At 42.4% G+C, this 5,525-nt stretch overlaps 1 long non-coding RNA gene across 1 annotated transcript; it reads right to left on the reverse strand.

The window, feature by feature from the left end:
• Positions 1–4,240: 4,240 nt before the first annotated feature.
• Positions 4,241–5,100, reverse strand: LOC123065418 (uncharacterized). The gene is made up of 2 exons (XR_006431030.1): positions 4,843–5,100; positions 4,241–4,539 (listed from the first exon to the last, which is right to left on the reverse strand). It is a non-coding gene; the product is annotated as an uncharacterized lncRNA (long non-coding RNA).
• Positions 5,101–5,525: the final 425 nt, after the last annotated feature.

Genomic DNA, 5,525 nt, shown 5'->3' on the forward strand with positions numbered 1-5,525 from the left:
CCCTCGGTCTTCCAACAAAGAGTGTACATCGGCTATAAAACAAAGAGTGTAGTACATGATGTACATCTACACTTCCAATGCATTTAGCCTTTAATCTAAATCGATATTGATTGACTAATGCACCAACTTGTGCTGTAAGTATAGGCTACATGTCTATCCTTAATTACAGCATGCAACGACCTTCATTTAATCTTCTTATCTCAATGGTCGCATGCACACATAAGTCTGCTACTTTTGGGCGTTAATTATGCCCTGGTCAATGTGTAAATCTCTAAATGTACAGTCTTTCACGGACGTAGGGAGTAGGTTGAGCACTTGAGCGTGAGCGTGTGTGTTGCATCATATGCTGTGTGCCGCATGGGTGCGTGAGTGTTGCGTGCGTCCATGTGTACGTGTGAGTGTTGCATGTTGCATGCATGCATGGGGCTTACTCCCTCCCATTGGCATGTTCATATTTCAAGCTTCCTCTGTCCCCTCCATATGGTGATACTCCCTCTGTTCCCCAATAGTACGGAGTAAAGCCTCCCTCTGTTCCCAAATACGGAGTATTTTTCTTTCTACAGATTTCAACAAGTGACTAGGTACAGAGCAAAATGAGTGAAGTGAGCGTAGAGGCATAGGGATACTATAGAAAGGAAGTCCTCGCAATCCATTATTCCCCATCTCGGTCAGAGAGAACTATTCAACTAGTCTTCGCAGTGAAGTGAAAATACACGCTGCAACAGATGGGACACGTAATTAATAAGCTGAACCAGCGTGTTGGTGTTACTAAATCAGCCTTACCCAGTACTGCCATCATGTTTGCCAGTAGAGCATGCTTCCGCAAATACGCCTACGCACCTCTGTCCTCCATTAACTGACATATGGGCCCTCTTGTGGTAGACCCACATGTCATTAGTGTAACTATTTACACTCCGAAGGACGGTATATCCTGGTAGTAGTACTAGTAGAATTGAGATTTAATGCACTTTCTTCCCCGTCTTCCACTCTTCTTCCTCCTCTCTTCTTCTTCCTCCTCTCTTCCCCATCGTCGGCCGAACACCATTTACCCCCGCTCACTTCTTGCCCGCCCGCTCCATCTTCCTTGGTAGCTCGTGCGTACCATATCCCCCCGCTCACTGCTTGGCCACACGAGGAGAAGCTTCTTTGCTCGCCCGCCCAAATCCACTTCTCCGCTGGCTCGCAGGCACCGAAAACCCCAATGGCAGAACCAACTGACACGCAGAACCGCGATTGGAATTCCCTCCCCGATGTTCTCTTGGAGCAGATCTGTAGTCGTATGGACCTACTCAGCACCATCCGTCTGGCTGCATGCTCGGCATCTTTGTACCGACTACTCGTCTGCAACCGACCGGCTCTTTTCAAGACACCCTTCTTGCTGATGCCCGATCCTCGCAGGTGGCCCATACACCGACTTGACAATCCTACAGGGGTTGCCGTGGTGCCCCTTGACATGCTACCACTACCCGTCCACCTGTCCTTCATGCGCGACCACTACTGGGCGGGCAAGAAGGCCAACTAGATCGTCCTCATCCACCACTCCGGTAGTCCGTGGCGTCTCGTGGATATCTACACCCAGCGAGAGATCACCCTTCCATCATTGAATATCGCCGCCATCGAGCCTCGCGGCCTGCCAAACACTCCTGCCTACTACGCACGAGACGGGTCAAGCTTTTGGCTCGACCTCTGTTTGCAGAAAGTTGTAATCTGCGAAGTGCCCACACCATCAGAATACTATATGGATTACAAGCTCATTGCCTTGTTCAACATGGGATTAGTCTATCTGGAATCCGGTCGCCATACATGGTTATGGCTCATCATCAATCCTGTTGAGGCAACATTTCTGTTTGATGCTATAGTGCATGATGGCATCGTTTACGCGGTCAACGCACAGATTGGTTGCCTATACTGGTGGAATCTATCGTCATGTAATTGTTCTATCTCATCTCATCTTTACCTTATGAATACGACTGCCTGTTCCTTTGTTACAAATTTAGAATGCATAGCATGTCTATAACCACATCATTGCTATATGTTCTTCTCATTTCCTAGATTTTTATGACCACACATGTTATTGTTAGAGTTGATATGAGAACAATTGGCATCTAATGATTGTTAGAATACATATTATGAGCATAACATCATGATTGCTATATGTTACTCTCGTTTACAAGATTTTTATAACAACGCATGTTATTGCTTAGAGTTGATATGAGAACAGTAGTAGTAAGTGCTATGGTAGAATATGAGTAGGCCCTGTCATAGCTATTTTCCTCTCATTGTTACATGATGTTTGAACCATGACATATTGCTAGAATATGAAAGCCGTTGGCTTCTTTTTTAACTTGGGGTATGATTATGACCACGGCATTGCAATTCTCTGTCTATGACATGTGTCACTATTATAATTATCTTAATTCCACACATACTCTGAACATGATTGTCTATTTTTGTCCTTTTGGTCTCCAATTTGAATTGTTGCAGCAGACGCAAATGCGCTGGTCTTCATGATTCCAGGACCTGGAATCATACCAGCCGATGGGTGGTGGTTTATCGCTCGTTCAGCTAACGGCGGTCATTTGATGCTCATTCGCATATACCAAATTGACCAAACCATTACATCAAACCACATGCAGTACAATGCGTGGGGTGTTCGTGACATTGATGGCTATGGCTGCTTCGTGTTCGAGAAAGATCCCAACTCCGTTGGGTCAGGCGTATTCAACTGGATGCGGGCTTACAGCCTCGACAACCACTCCTTGTTCCTCGGGCTCAATTATTCGATCATCCAACCAATCATCAATCATATCACCGGTGATGATTACCGTGCTATGCAACTTCCATTCGCGAGGGGGGGCTGTGTTTACACATCATACCATGGGTTTCATGAATCACCATATCCAGAGATTCGTCGACACAACTTGTTGCCAGATAATCTTCAGTGTGTGAAAGTCATCAAGCTTCCATGCGATGGATGGCTTTTGCAAACCCGACATGCGGCGATGTGGTTCATGCCAACCGAAAATATGCACAACTTGATTCGTGCTGATATCTAGACTGAGCCATGTATTCTACTGCTGTAGCATGACCCTCTTTTGTTGGATATTATGTACTGTTGTTAGTTTGAAGCACTTCTTTGGTTTGAAGGATAGATACCTTCCTAGGATCAAGTGCATCCTAACTCACCTGCGTAAGATGTACTGATTATGATGATGGAGATGCTGTCCAGAAGCCATATATATATATATATATATATATATATATATATATATATATATATATATAGGACTCCTCTTTTATACTCCCAAAAGTACATACTCCCACTCCCTAACGGGTCTTTGGGTTGGATATCCAGTAGCTAACAAACCAAACGATAAGAAAAGGAAGCGATGCATGCAATAGTCGCAGTGTGCATGCATGGGCTTGATCCTATAATTAAGCAACGATATTTGTGGAACAGGAAGTTTGTTTAGGTTGCAGGCCACATGCTCCACGTAGTATATAGAAGTACATGTCCTCCACTTGAAGGTACGTAGCTAGCTATTGTATACATGTGGTATATATATATAGCATTTTATTATATTGCTGCTGTAATATTTTTTGGAAGTCATATACTCCCTCCGTCCCAAAATAAGTGTCTCACTTTATATTAGCTCTAGTACAAATTTGTACTATGCTCAAGACACTTATTTTGGGACGGAGGGAGTAATATAAGTTTAACAAATTGTGTCATTCTGATTTTAAGATTTAGTATATACTCCTCTTTGGAACGAAGTATATACCACATATTTACCACAGACCACTTCTGGCCCTTCGAGAGTATATACCACTTCTTTTCATATGGTGTATATACTATATATTTTGAAATGAAGTACATACCATTTTTTGTGATGGAGTATACCTTTTTTTACACTGCTTAGAGTAGCGGGCGCTTTGTTTACTGCTCTTCTTAGTAATGTAATGCTACCATCAAAAGTAGTGCATATAAGGTACTAATTTCAGGTACATAGATTGTACCGACTCTTCTCTGTATAAATTCACGGCAAGTAACATACTGTTGAAATGAAAAAGATAGTTTTTTAATGTGTGAGTATATATACTATTTTTCTGGTTCAGTATATACTACATTTTTTTTACGAAATATGCATTTTTGTGAGTCGGTAAATATTACTTTTGTTAGTCAGTATATACTTCATTTTTACTTTTAGTGCATACCAAAATAGTTGTGTCGAGTTATAGCTGATGGGTATATACTACTACAAAAGGAGTATATAGTTTCTTAAGGAAATACATGAATTAAAAGGAGTCTAATCCACGAAAAAGTGTACAATTCAATTCCAAGCATCTAGATCTGGTGTCCATAGTATGTGGCTCATAGACAGAAAATAAAGAAACACTGTCGAAGCAACACGATTGTGGTCGTCGACGTCCATGAGAGAAGTTGCAGTAATCCATGCGACGGGAGGCGTCATCGCCACCAGTATGCCACGTCAACATTCGGAAGACGCACGCTGGTTGGCCGGCCGGTGTTCGATGCATCTATCAAAACCGAGGTAGATCGAATCAGCCGCAACAGATGATGTCTTGTATGATGAGATTAGAATTCCAGCTCAAGTATGCAACATGTCAAGTTCAGACGTAACACAGAAGTGGAATCCCAATAAAAAATAAAAAAATCCAAGTGCAAAGGATGCACGTACGTGCATCAGATGTGGTAATGTGGATGTATGTGCATCCACATGCATCCGTCCATCAGAAGAAAGCAAAATACATGAGCGCTTCTTATAGAGATACGGTGATCATATCCTGGTATATGCAATATAAAATTGATGGAAACCTCACCCGCAAAAAAAATAAAAAATTGATGGAAACCTTAGCTGTACTTAGCCAGCGCCAATTCGCCATGGATCGCTTGCCACCGATTGAGATGTCAGAGGAAACAACCGGCTCGCTTCCGCCAGATGGAATCAACGATCAGCTCACTTACCAATACGATAAAATCCTTTGCGCGTTCATAGCAGATGAGTTGCATGCTGCCCCGCTTGTGAATCAAATCACCAGAAGATCATAAACGTGTGTGAAGCTGCCGGAGAGCCCATGCCTGGGTGAGCGCCCACGTCGGGCGAGTCAGCCTAACTAGGTATTAACGGTAACTAAATTCCCTACTAACACGGAAGTTGTTTCCAGATCCATGCGGAGGGGTTAGATGGAATAGTAATACTTTAATTAAATTAAATTATTAAATAATAGCTAGATGCTTAGATGGACACAGAACGATTGCTCGCCAGTATGTGTGTGTGTGGAGTTCGAAGGTGAGAGTATGTACTCCTAGGAGTATCAACCCATTTTCCTATATATATATATATATATATATATGTATGTATGTATGTATGTATATATATATATATAAGTTAGGCTTCAAGTGCGCACTTGTTAGTTAAACCTATGTATAAATTGTGACACTAAATATGACTAGTAAGTAGTACACTAGCAGTACTAGTATACGTCGGTCAAATTATTCATCA

The sequence above is a fragment of the Triticum aestivum genome, chromosome 3B (assembly GCF_018294505.1).
Source record: "Triticum aestivum cultivar Chinese Spring chromosome 3B, IWGSC CS RefSeq v2.1, whole genome shotgun sequence".
Taxonomy (NCBI): Eukaryota; Viridiplantae; Streptophyta; class Magnoliopsida; order Poales; family Poaceae; genus Triticum; species Triticum aestivum.